Below are 14308 nucleotides of genomic sequence, written 5' to 3'. Positions count from 1 at the left end.
ATATTGTTCATAGAATATTTAATTGTTTGATAATTTGTATAATATGATAAAGTATATTAGTACTATCGATGACAAATGAGTTTACTTCAGTGATAAAATAATTGCAATTCTTGCGAATCTTGATAAATTATTGTATTTGTTAAAATACCGATTCGGCTTGCTTGTCATAAAAAAAAAAATACAATAAATTTTCTTTATGAGAACATTCAAAATAGGAAAAAAATAATACATTATTCTTTTTTTTCACATTAAAAATAATACGAAACAATATTTAAATATTCTATAACAATATAATTTGTTATTATTAAATTTTCTTTAAAAAGTATTCAGACAATATTTCCTTTTGAGAACGCCAAAAATTTATTGGGGCTACAGATATTTTAACACATTTCTTTTTCAATAATGTCAAAACTAATACAAAAATAGGTCATTTCTGATTGTTCCAGAAAATCATTTCCAAAAATGGTTTGAAATATCCAAGATGCTGGCATTGATGCAGTTTTTCAAGAATAGAATTTTAAAAATAATCATAGCGATATTCATCAATGAAACGAACATATAATAATTTTATCACAACAAATTCGTAAAATTTTTGTTCACGTTGTACACGTCGGAAACGCACAATCGATCGAGAATCGAATTTTCATTCAACGGCCTACGAATTTTTCGCGAGAATTCCAATCTTTCTCTCTCTCGTATCTCGAATACCTTCGACTTCCATACGACATACTTATGAAATTTTTCAAAAGTCTAGTTTCACTCTAATTTCATTGACAGACCATATGCGAAAAATCGGATTTCCGTTTCGATATCAAAATTTACAACATATCTACTAATTTTTCATAACTTTGCTCTACGAATTTTTCACTAGAATTCTAATTTTATTATCATACATCAAAAATCGGATTCCTCCACTTCAAAACACATTTCTCCCTAAAATTTCATTTTTCTCATCAAAAACCTGCGATCAGTGAAAAATCGGGCTCCTTCGCTTCAACATCGGAAAATGAAACACCTTCGAATTTTTCCCTATAACTCAGAACTTTCTTCGATCTCCGCATCTACGAATTTTTCCCTAGAATTCTGCTTTCCTTCGCATTAAAAACCCGCCATCGATGAAAAATCGGTCTCCTTCGCTTCAACATCGGAAAATGAAACACTTTCGAATTTTTCCCTATAACTCAGAACTTTCTTCGATCTCCGAATTTTTCCCTAGAATTCTGCTTTCATTCTTCGAAAACCCTCGATCGATGAAAAATCGGTCTCCTCCGCTCCAACATCGGAAAACGAAACACACCTTCGCATCGAAAACCCTCGATCGATGAAAAATCGGTCCCCTCCAACATTCTCCAAAATAAAATTAATATACGACGATATCGAGGCTACGAATATTTCGCGAGTGATCCCAGTCGGCTTCGGCGCCGACCCTTTCGGAACATCCGTCGCGTGGGAACTCGTAGCATGGCGACCCGCTTATATTCTTGTAAAAGGTTAAACGGCCTGTTTAACGCACACTCGCGGCGCAACCGCCGGAGACCTTTCTATATCCGGGATACCCAGCGTCAAACGTTGTGTCGTTATTGAACACTCCTCGTGTGTCCGTTCGCTCGATCGATTCCCGAGATATCGTGCGTTCGCGGATCGGCGACAGCACAGTTGCCGCCCTTTCGATCGCTGCCACGGTTTCTTCCTTTTCCAAGAAAACCGTGGCCCAGCCTGTGCTTGTGATAGTTGTGCTGGTACGTCAACGGTCTTTCCTTCTCGATTTGACGACCGAGCTCGGTCGTTAGATCCCATTCGCCGATTGTTTCTTACGTATTGGCGATAATATCGTTCCGCCATTTTTGCGCAGGAAATCGGTCTCGAAAATAAATAGAAATGGTCAGTTCTATGCTCGTAGAGAAGAACAAATGCGTTACAAATACGACATTTGTGTATAACTTTTAATATAAATTATTCGTAAGAACGTAAGATAATTTTTTCAACTTTGCTTCGATCGAGTGAGAGTTTTGGAGAAATTTAAAGTATCTTGTTTATATATTTAAGCGAAGAATTTCGATATGTTATACGAATTGTATATATTATAGAGAGTAAAAGTCAGAGGTATTTATCACGTATTATATTATCAACGTAAATACAGAACGTTTAAATATGTAAATAAATGTGGTAGCTCGTTTCGTTTACTTTTAGTCCAACGCAGAATGTATTCTTCCTTTGTCGCAGAAACACGTGATACGATGACTCACTGATATCCATTCCTATTCCTTCATTCAGTAGAGTGATTAGCTCAATTCAGAGAGGATGGAAAGTATTTTGCTGTGTCGAGTTAAGCAATTTTTACTGTGCCGATCGTCCCGTGAGGTTTTCTTCTTCTATTTATCAAGGTAAAAGGATATATTATAATATCAGGAAGAGGAAGACGCGATATTTCATATTTTCCATTATCTCACAATTTTGAACGAGTTTATTCGAACAGTTGGCTCCTTTTTTCTTTCTTTTCCTTTTTTTTTTTTGCGTTTATAAATTTTTAATTCATTGCGCGTAACGTAGAGGTGTATACATTATGGAATAATCTTTTCATTGACCCAATAAAAAGGATGCTTTGCTGCATTGTTGAATTAAAAACAAGATGGGTGGATAACGAGCGTAACTTTTTAAATCTGGCCTCTAAGGTAAGAAATGAGATGCGTAGAACGTAATAATTATCCAGCATTTCCTCCTTCCAAATGATTAGAAAGTTCGTATCGTGTTCGAGGTGCATGCAAAATATGGCGAGATGGATACAGATATTTATTAAAACCCGTTTCATTTCGATAGATCCGCGTGTATAAATTCCGTGGCGTGAACAATATTCGTCGAACGTGTTTCTCTTCAACCTCATTAAATAACGTTCTACACGTCCGTACGAATTAACTTAGATATATAATTTTCTTTCTTCCTCTTCCACGAAGAAAGAAACATTTTTCTTTTCTTCTCCTTTTTAAAATTACTCTCAACAAACTTGCAAACAAAGATCGAGATAAATTTAAATTTAATTTCATGGGAGAGGGAAAGAGAAGTTTCATAAATTTTTTTCAAAGGTAAGAAATATTATCTCTTCTTGTTATTTTTCTTTTTCTTCGAAATATATCTCGCTCTTTTTCTTTATAATAGATCTACTTTTTCGAGAGATATTGGAACACCGACTTTCCACCGTACTGGGGCACAGAGATATCGAGATCGACGATTCTTGTTCGTTTTGCAAGAAATCTAGTATAATAGAGGTACACCGGTGCAATGTCTTGTTTCGTGATTCCGGATGTTCCGCAAGGATGTTTCACTCAGGAATCCCGTGAAATGAAAATGTAACGAAACGGGACAGGGGCATTCAGCTTTTCGTGAGAAAACTAAACATCGAACTTTCCAATCAGATAAACTTCGAGTTAAAAACTTCTCTTCTACGTCGTATTTCAAAACGGGCGCAATTATAAAGGATGAATTGAATTCGTCTAAGAAATGGAATTTTTCTTTCGAACATTAGTCGTTTGAAATTGATATTTCAACAATTATCCTCCGCTCGAGGATAATACGAAAAACAAACTCTTGATCCCTTTCTTTAAATATTCCCTACATGTTTAGTTTGCTCGCAAGTCTGTTGGTTAAATCAAAACGACATTCTCGATGGAAACAAAACGGAGAAAATGATATATTTGTCTTCGATGTTTGTTCCAGATATTTGCTCCTTTATTAAAGAAAACTTCCTCCTATCCTAAGATTAACATCACGAGAAGAGTGAAATTTTATTTTTCAATTATCAATTATCGCGATAATTTAAAAACATGCAACATCTCGTGTACAATTCTTCGTGTTCATCGAATATATCGCCAATAGAAAAAAGAATAAAAAAATAAAACACGATGGAACAACAAAAAACCGAATTTCTATACGAATAAATCTATTCGAGAAGGGGAGGAAAAAAGAAAGAAAAAAAAAAGGAAAAGAATCAAAACAGAAACGAGTAAAAAAAAAAAAAAAATGCAGAGGCGTACTCTCCAGTTATACGCGTCAAAGTAAAAGTAGAAATCGGAGAGAATTGGACTTTTACTCTTTCAACAACGCCGACCCACTTGCAACGATATTGCCGGCAAAACGAAAACCAACAAAGAATCGAATCTGACGAACAACTCCGCGCACCCGATCGAGAGATCAACGCTAAATATTCTCTTTGCGCGTATTGTCGGATGCGACGTGAACGTTTTTTCGATACCGAAAACAGGGATGGGGCCCATTCGGAAATTCGATCGAAAAAAAAAAGAAAAAAGAAGAAGAAAAAAGAAAAGGGAAAAAAGGGAGGGGGGAGGGAAGGACCAGAGGCTGCTCGGCCGCATATGGTGTTTGAATGGTTGACGCGGAACATTTTATAGTTACAGGAAAATCGAACCGAGTGCACTGAATTCGACGTATTCACTGACCTTTCTATCAAATTTCATTCATTGCAGCCCGACACTCCGCGCGTCGATAGAAATAATTGCTTGAAAAACGTTCAGAAACGTTTGTGAAATTCGAGTAAAAGTGTTATGTATACGTATATATATTTTTTAATACATAAAAAAAATTTGCCGACGAAACTTTAAATAAAATTACGATCGGTTGTTCTATTTAAACGGTGTCGAATAATTTTTTCTTTTCGAAAATCTTATTAAAAATCGGATCGGCAAATCTTTTTTATATAGTCCCCAATTTCGAATAAAATATTTTCCTTGAAATTATCATCAACCTCAATCCTCAGAAATGCTGAGGAACTTGGAAACATAAAGATAACTAAAAATTTCGTTAATACGATTTCTTGAAATAAATTTTCGTTCGTGCAAAAATCGTATAAAAATCGACCATTTCCCAGGAAATTAATAAAATGATGGAAAGGATTGGTGAACACAGTGGGGTCATGGAAGGAGGACAGAAATAATCAAAATTTCGTTGCACAACGATTGCCCGATCGTGTGCAAACCGATCCAATGGGAGAGGGTCGCGATCCGGCGCGATATGAATTTGACTCACGTTTTACGCCTCCCTCCCTCCCTCCGGTTAAGTTAACTCAAAGTTTGACACGAAGTTACGCCGATCCCAAGACCGAAATACTAAACTGTCGCGGCGTAACTCCGCGTGTAACTGAAACGGACGTTAAGGTCCCACCCTCCCGCATACCTTGGAACAATGCCGCGCTGAAACTGCCACGTAATTTGCAACTTCTGAACGCCCGATACACCGGTTTTCAGTATTTCCCGCCGGTCACGGTTATCGCGTCATTGCCACGCCGACCTGATCACCGCCAAACTCCAACAAATTATCAAGCTTTTCGCCCGTGAGGTAGGCGCGATTAATTTCTAACCGAATCCGTTGCTTTTCGTGTTACAGGAAAAATTTCACCCTTGACATTGGATCATTGGATTCGACTTTCGACTTTCTTCTTCGAACGAAACGGAATCGTAGTTTGCCGCGCGATTGACGAAAAATCGTCAAAGTGGGATTAAACGTTATAAATCCTCGGCCTCGGGAATTCCTATGAAATGCAGATTTCCTCCAGCGTCCAATCTCAATTTTCTATCCTTATAAATAACCAAATCACGTATGGTGATGCTGCACATATACTGCTACTCCGTATCCCCATCCCCGAAAATCCCCGAAATAAACCACGATCGGAGTCCCGTAAATCTTTCATCAACGCACAAAATTTTCGTGGATATTCGAATATGGGACTGGAATCCGCAATTTAAAATATCCGCGAAACAAACTTAAACGATCGATCGGATCCGTTTCCAAACTCTTTCCAACCTCTTTTTAATACTCTCTTCAATTTCCAAATTCCCGAAATCACGCATCGTACGAGAAAAATTATCCTAAAAATAAATCGACCGAGCTCCGGATCATCGCCTTTAATTAAAACCCGCGAGATTTCCTTTAAAATCCTCGAATTTCCGAATACTTTCTCCGATTCCCCCGGAAATCACCGAATTCCCCGGGAATAAAGTTCGAACAACAAACTGGCGGATCGACGAACCCTTTTCGAAGCGCGAATATCGCGTCCAAAACCCGACCCAAACCCTCGAATCTCTAAAACGCCCAAATCGTGTCACAGGAAAACCACCCCCCGCGAACTCGTTTTTCCGCGGCAGTTTATTCCGCATCCACGACGACCATCCCTTCCCCTCCCTTCCTTCCTCCAACGAGCCAGCCATCGTTTAAGACCTCCTCCTCCCTCCCTCCCCTCTCCCTCGGGGTAGGGAAGCTCAGACATCCAGTCGGTAAATACGTCGCCGGCGAACGTTCGGCCCAACAACGTTCCAATGGCGCAAGAATCTTTGCGGAAAGCAAGTTTCCCTCCACGCTTGTTATTTTTCAACCGAGAGTCGCCGAGACGACTCTCCTCCCCTCGCCCCCGTCCACCCCTCACGCGGCGCGGCGAAATTTCGGTTGCCACTTTATGGACCTGTTTTCCTTCTCCCCCTCCCTTTCTTTCTCTTCCTCCTTCTCCTTCTCCTTCTCCTCCTCGAGCAAAGTTTTCCAACGGAGAGCCACCCACTCCGGAATCGTATCTCTTCGAAGAGAGAAGAGGATGGAAAATTCTCGGCGCGAAGGGAAAGAGAGAGAGAGAGAGTGGAGGAGGGAGGACAAGTTTAAGGGTGAGTCGAGGGTGTTAGGGTAGGTTGCGGCACACGCTGGAATTCGGTCACTATTTTAATATCGATCCGCCCACCGACTCACCCCTACTACACTCTTTCCCTCCGTTTCACCCCCTTTTCCGCACGGATCGCACAACACACTTGGCTCGTATGCATGAAACGTGACACGACGTTTGCGCTTCTGCACACACATACACGCGCATACATACACAAATTACGATATATACGTGCGATCGTGTGTTTTAAGTATCCTGTGGTGTGTATATCTGTTTGTCGTGAATTGTGAGTATATATATGTGCGTGAATTTTATCGATGCTGTTTTATCGGTGAATTAATTGCGAGATAAATGATTAGGGATTTATTATTGTTGTCGCCGTGTGAATGGCGGTAGTTTTTACTTTATTCGAATTTTCCTATGAGAAATGTTTGCGAATCGATTATTAAACATCGATGATTAATAATTTATTTATTATCTTGTTTCGGTAAATTGGTTTCAATAGTGTACGAATTTTATCGATATTCGTTGAATTAATTATGAACCGACGATCGGTATTTATTATCTTATTTGTTAAGTATCCGCGTGTATATTTTGATAAATTTGAATTTTATTAATTACGGTAATATTAAATTAATTACGAGCTATTAACAAGATTTATTCCCTTTGTTGATTTTCATTTTCCAGATAATTTTCGCCCGATTCCTTTTCTAACCTTCAAACGTTACGCGTTTCGTTCTTCTCGTTTTCGCGATTAAAAGATAATCCGTTGTTTTAAGAAGAAATATCTACGCGTCTTTCGAGCACGTTATATAGGAGAAAATATCGAAGGACGGGAAGCAAACTCGATTCTGGAAAAAGAGTTCCGCTCGGTTTTCTATGCGACTCGTTTCACGATCGCCTGCGCCGCGTTCCATAATTCCGGATACGGGACGGAAGCGTGGATCGATCTTGACGGCGGTTCTTTCGAAAAGAGGGAGCCGGATTTATGATTCTTCCACGCGATGCAAGAAGAAGATGATTGATAGTGGAACGATGCAAAAATCGTTTTCGGGTTAATTTTTGTCCGAACCGAATTTTACGGCCGATCGAGCTGCTCCAGTTTGAAATATTATAATATGTTCGGTTAAGTGGTCGGATCTTTTTCCATATTTCTCTCTCTCTCGAATAATTTTTACCTAGGCCAGATTTTAATTATCGAATAATTCTTTTCGAGGTTAAAAATAATAATAATGATATTGTAAACGATAAGAAAATTTTTGTAAAAATTTTACGGAGTAAAAATCAAATATCGGATTTCAGAATTGACTGGCGATTTTTTGATAATAGAAGAGAAAAATAAGAAATTTCAAGGTGTTATCGATCGTTTGAAACGAAACGCAATACCTCAACTCGAAAAGTATGCAAAATAACTTTTTCAATCTTAAATGCCATGGCGTATCGCGTAAAACTGTGCATTATAGCGAGATCGGATTGCACGATGTTTATAGTAGAAAGTAACTAATGGTTCTCGCAGGAGAAGCGGATCTACGAGTTGTAAAACCTTTACGCTTGCTTTGGAAGCCAAGCCGGCAACTCTTTATATCACGATAATCATTAGAACGTATTACCAAGAATACTAACGAGCGTATTTTCTTCTCTAAATCCTCAAAAGCGAGATTTCTGCATGACAAGCTTACCCCCTCCCCGCTCATTCCCTTTTCTTTTTTTTTTCTCAAAAGATCTTTGCCAGGTATTCATTTTCAAACGAAAATTTTAGCCAGATCTCTAGCGACGACCACTCCCTTATTATTAACGATTCACGATTTATCGTGAGAGCGAAAAGATCGAGCGAAAAATCAGATTATATAGACAATGGTATCCGTGCGACGCTCGATTTAATGAACCAACTTTAATATCACGTAATAATTTCACGTATATTTTTCTTTTCTGTGAACGTGTATTTTAAAGTTATTAAAAATATCCGAAAACGTAAGATCGATCGGGAATAACACGAAATAACACGAGTTATCGAGAAAGAGATAAAGAAAGAGAGGAGCGCGAAGAAAGGAAGTACGTTGAAAATACAACAAGAAGCGGTGATGGCGAGCTAAGCTAAGCAGCTGAATCATAAAACCACGGTGCATGTGGAATGAAATCGTGAGATAAAGTGGCGGTTACACGTTCGGGCTAGAATGCATCGAAAAATGGAAAAATTATCGTGCTTATGCTCGGGGTATAATGCGTATAATAAAAAGCGACATGGTTGGTCTGTGCAACTGGAACGTGGAACGTGTATATTTTAATCGATGTAGCATCAAATGTTACCCGTTCATTAATTACCATATCCCGGGAGGAAGAGTGGTAAAAGGGTGAATTCTTATTAATACTTGTTGTTGTAAAATGAAGAAATTTCATCGTAACGAAAAGAAAAAAAGAAAAGAAAAAAAAACACATACACACTGTTTTCGTAATTTTCAAGTAGCTCCTCGTTTGTTACAAAAAAAAAAAAAAAAAAAAGAAAAAAAGAAAGGAGCAGATGTGGAAGTCGATTCGTTAGCAACCTTGTCTTATAAAATCTGGAATGCCACGCTCCAAAGCTCTAATTAGAATCATTATTATTCCCCTTCGGTGCTACTTGGCTCGAACCTATCAATCATTCGTTCAACTTATTCCAGAAAAAAAAAAAGAAAAAGAGGAAACACGGGAGGATATTAATTTTTTTTTTTATTTGTTTCATCGCATAATCCCTACGAATTAAATAATCGTGCAAAGAAAACTATCATCCCGATAATTTCAACGTTTACACATCTATTTTTTTGCGTAATTTCAAAAAAATCTCGAAGTTGTAAAAATATTAAACGCGTTAAATTCTTCTCTGACCAAGATTGAAACTTTTTTAGATTTTGAATCCATCGTCGAGACATCCTATACATACCTAACTAATGAAAAGAACTCGAAGAGACTCGAGACTATATATATCTCTCTCTCAAAAGAACGCAAAGGCAAATAACGCGCTTTCGTCATCGAATCAAATTTCCAAGAACCAAAAAAAAAACGATTCTTCCAAAAGATCGAATCCCGGATGAAATGATCATCCACCACCCTCATCGTACAATCCACACCTCCGACAAACTTGCTCGATCTCTTCCTCGACAATTACACCCGTGCCCGATATCGACGCGATATAAACAGCGATACGATATTTTCCGGATGCGCCACCGTCGGCGGCGGTGGCGGCGGTGGAGGTGGAGGGGCGGCGCACAAACCCGCCGTCCATTCCCATCTTGATAATCGCGGTCCGCGCCGTGCACACACGCGCGCGCGTGCACAGAGCGGTCGAATAGGTAGGAAAAGTCGCATGTTAAGCCTGATAAACGAAACATAAAAGCACGTAGGTGGCCGAATGGGTGGAGGAAAGGGCGGAGAGGTTCGGCTCGGCTCTCTGGCGGTTGCTCCAAGGGTGGTCGTAGCCGAGCGAGCGCGCCTAGTCAGGGTAGTTCCCAACGCGTGTAGTTTCCAACACCCTTCCAACAACCACCTATACAGGGAGCAGCGTCGCGTGTACGGATGCACGCGCGCGATACCAAGCTGGGAACGGTGTACGATGGCCGTTAGCGTGAGCTTGCAAAACGGGAGGAGAGCGGCGGTGTGGCGAAACGAAACGCGGGGGTCCGCGTGTGCCCGGCCGCGCTCGACTACTAACGTTTTTTTCCCTTCCTTCCTTCCTTCCTTCCTTCCCTTCTCTCTCTCTCTCTCTCTTTCTTTTTTTTATTTCGCATCGATCGATACCGACGACTTATTTTGGATTATTTTCATTCGGGTGGCCAGAGTGTGCGCGCCTTTTCCTCCTCATCCGCCTCCCCCTCCCCCACCTGGCAAAAAAATGGGAATTCACGCGGACCGGTGCATGGCTTTCTGGTAAATTTTGCCGCGAACCGACGACGTTCGCCAATGAGCACGACACGAAAAAACGTATTAGACCGTATAACCGGGCAATTTTTGTTGCGCCGTCGACGTGGAGAAAAAAAGGAGGAAGCGTGTGTATATATATATATATATATATATATATATATATATGTATTATATATATTCTGTACCATCGGTCGACGTAGCGGCGCCATTCTCGAGATTATGTAAAAAATGCGGGACCAGCATTGTGCCCATTAGACACCGCTGTCCAATGAAACGCTGTAAACGCTGTTCGTCCTGGCTCTTCCACTCTTTCCCTCCTCGTCTCTATATCCGTCCGTCGTCCCTCCCTCCCTCTTTTGCTTCTCTGGATTTCTCTTTTCCTCCCTCCCTCCCTATGCACGTATCCACCTCCTTCCCTATCTCCTCGTTTCATCCAAAAAGCCGAAAAGCGCGTAGCCGCGTAAATGCCGCGGCATGAAAGTGTCTTTTGTCGCGGATGGAACGCCGCGGTGTTTTTCCTCTCGTCTCGTGGTTCCGCGATCTTTTCATCGGTGTTTCGCGCTTTTGATCGTTTCCCCCGGTGAAACGATTACGGTGGAGGGGAGGGGAGGATACAAATTCGCTCGACAATGGGCGTTTTCTTTTTTCTTTTTCTTTCTTTCTTTCTTTCTTTCTCTTTTTTCCTCTCTTTTTTCTTTTTTGTCCTCCTTTCTTCCCCCGTGCGTTCGCGTTGTACACGCGAAGGTGTTGTACACCAGGTTCGTTGTTTTTTTCCTTTTTTCCTATTTTTGCTCTTAATGACGCGTGCGAGGAAAAACGCGCGCGAGGCAAGCAAGAGCAGAGCGTTGTGACAGACGTTCGCGACAAAGGGCTTTTTCGAGGGAGAGACGGTTGATTCTGATCGATTTTGAAATTAGCGCTTCGGAAAAATGGCTGTTTCTTCTTCTTCTTCCTTTTTTTTTCTTTAGCAGAGTTGGAAATTAAATATTTCGAGGGTTTTTTTTTTTCTTTAAAGGTAGAACGGGGTAATAGTTAATTTTACAAAAACGCGAAGAGTCGGTGTTCGAGGGTATGGAGGTGTTTTTTATCCTCGCGAAATCGGAACTTTCGTCCGAAAAGAGGGAGGAAAAAAAAGGAATTGCCAATCGTATCAATTCGACGATCCATTCCGCAGAATTCATCCTGTTAATTAACTCTTTTAACCGCGCCACGCTGTTATACTCGATATTTCCTCCAAGTTTTTCGATACAACATCGAAATTGATTAAAATGGTAGGATCGATATCGATGCTGAAAGTATATCGAGGCTGAAAATATTGTTTAGCCTAGGTAGTTATCACACGAAACTTTCCAAAACGAAAGAAAAATTACGACTCTAATCTCGAACGCAACCTCAGCCTTTTGAAAATTTTAGAAATTAACTCTAATCATTGACTTGTACTTTATGTTTAACCAACCATCACTTTTCTCCTCTCTTCTCTCGAAATTTAAAAATTAAAATCCTTATCCTCGACACGATCATGCGACAATCCGAATCTCGAGAAATACTCGAATCGAGAGATCTTGCAATTTTCTCTCTGAATCCCAAACAAGGGTTTGGCAACACATGTCTCTCAGAGCGAGGAGACACGCTGTTGGCTTAGGAAGAAGGGTTGCTAGGCCCGTGACGTAGAGGGGCGTGCTATTTAAATCACGGACGTATCAATAACGGAGTAGTTTTTGGCGGATTTCATTGATTTCCGATAGAGTTGCGCTGATGTGGAGGGACCTAGGGCAGATAGGCTACATGCACAACATTGTAATTGATTGGACCTGTGGCCTGATAACCGCTCGGTGACCTCACCACCCGGTTCGATACGCGTACTCGGTCATGGAATAATTATTTCTTCTTTCTCCCCTTTCGAATCCTGTCCTCTGTCCACAGCTTTCGATCGATTACAATCCGTCGTCGTCCGGATTCGAAAACGTGTGGGATCGTTTCCGCCGCGTTTCGATACCTTTTTCGAGAGAAAAAGAAAAGATTTTTCGAAATTTTCATATTAACACGTTTTATATCTTTTCTAAGAGAGTTTGATGAGATTTTAATCGAAATCGTATCCGTGAAAACAGATAAAATTACTTACTCCTAATGAATTCATAAATGTTATCCGATATTGTGTTCCGTCTAAATAAATGAAATTTCCGAGTGTATGTATCTCTTCTTCGCGTCGAAAATATATTTTTATTTCGTTTCTATTTTACCACTTCCTATACCTGGTGAAAATGACAGTAATTCTGTTAATTCGAGTACGCTCCGAGTCCGACTATAAATGGATACTTGGCCAAATCAAATTTGGGGCCGAAGGGAAAACTGGAATACTCGAAAAATTCCGTCGCGTTTATATATTATCGACTTAAAAGCCCGCAAAATAAAAACTTAACGATACGAAAGGGGAGGAATACGGTGTCCTCCCCCATTTTTAAAAGCAATTTATTCCACGCGACAACCACGCTCGTCAAAGCAGACGTCTTAATACCCCGTCTAACGATTAATTAGAATGCACGAGGAATATCGAGCGATGAATAATTAAACATCGTCCCTTATTTCTCCTCCCCGTATTACATTTTTCCCGATCAAAAGAAGACGGAATTAACGTCTCTGGATGCAACCGTTTCACGCTGCATCCATACAGTTTCGGCTATATTAAATAGGATTTAAAATAAGAAAAAGAAATTTCTGGAAATTCCTTATAAAATAAAATCAAAAGATCGTCGTATTAATCAATTCTTCACAATTCGTCGTGAGATTGGAGATAGTCCGATCCAAAGAATTATTATTGGATCCGGCGAGTTGGATCGGCGCGTGCCAGAGGTATTGGCACCCGAGCTACTGTTATATTATAATAGAGACTCGATTATTTGAACATCTATTAGCCGTGAGAGCGAGTAATTACCCCGAGCGCGCCATTAAACGCAGTTTCAAATATTCGAGCACGTTCGATAACCGCATGCTTGATTTTCCGCGCCGCGTTTCACTATTAACGGGCTATTAAGAGATTTGTTCTGTCGGCTTCCTTTCGATACCCTGAAACATTTTAATCTCGGTGGAATCTCCGAGGCTGCGTAAATGGATAAAAATAAAATACGCTTAATACGATGGATCTTTTATTTTTTTATATATATATAAAACTCGAGAAGAATAATTCAGGGGAACAAAACGCTTTAGGATGAGTGGTCGAAATTATTTTATAAAAAGAAAAAATAACCGAATATCGTGGTTGAATCCTCGTTCCAATCTTTTGCACGTGAAATTGAAAGATAGAATTCGATCGTTGGAACGATCTGTGATTCTCTGTAATATAATTAGAGAAAATCTGTGATCTGTACTTTCGTATCGCGCGCGGAAGTTGAAGGTGTCGCAACGAATCCGATTTTCTCTCGGCTCACGGTCGCGGCCAAACACACAGCCTCGCAGTGCGTGAGCAGGAAACTTTGGTGGAAGTTACGCAGGATGAAGATACGGATCGTTCGCAAGGTGCAGGAAGAGCGCAATTCCGCGGACTTGGCAACCGAGTCGTTGGCCATCTTCGGCTAATTCCGCGCGATAAACCAACATCTTGCCCTAACTTCCGCCGATTCATGATCCGAGATAGACGATTTTTGACGGCCCTCTATCGATCTTAATCTTAATCTTAATTCTCATTCAAAATCGTCGCGGATCATCTCTCCTTCCTTTTCCATCGCAAACGCTTTTCATAAATTTGTGCAATAGCATTTCCGC

At 40.2% G+C, this 14308-nt stretch overlaps 2 long non-coding RNA genes across 3 annotated transcripts in view; both read left to right on the top strand.

Annotated features, from left to right (window-relative positions):
* LOC100576283 overlaps window positions 1–14308 on the top strand; it is a 99658-nt gene that overhangs the window by 62516 nt on the left and 22834 nt on the right. The window lies entirely within an intron of this gene.
* LOC113218722 lies at window positions 1013–4853 on the top strand. Its single transcript, XR_003304526.1, has 2 exons — window positions 1013–2384; window positions 3154–4853. It is a non-coding gene; the product is annotated as an uncharacterized LOC113218722 (long non-coding RNA).

Source organism: Apis mellifera, linkage group LG4 (assembly GCF_003254395.2).
Source record: "Apis mellifera strain DH4 linkage group LG4, Amel_HAv3.1, whole genome shotgun sequence".
NCBI classification, from domain to species: Eukaryota; Metazoa; Arthropoda; class Insecta; order Hymenoptera; family Apidae; genus Apis; species Apis mellifera.
The sequence above is the reverse complement of the archived record's forward strand: the minus strand, read 5'-3'. Positions and strand labels throughout refer to the sequence as shown.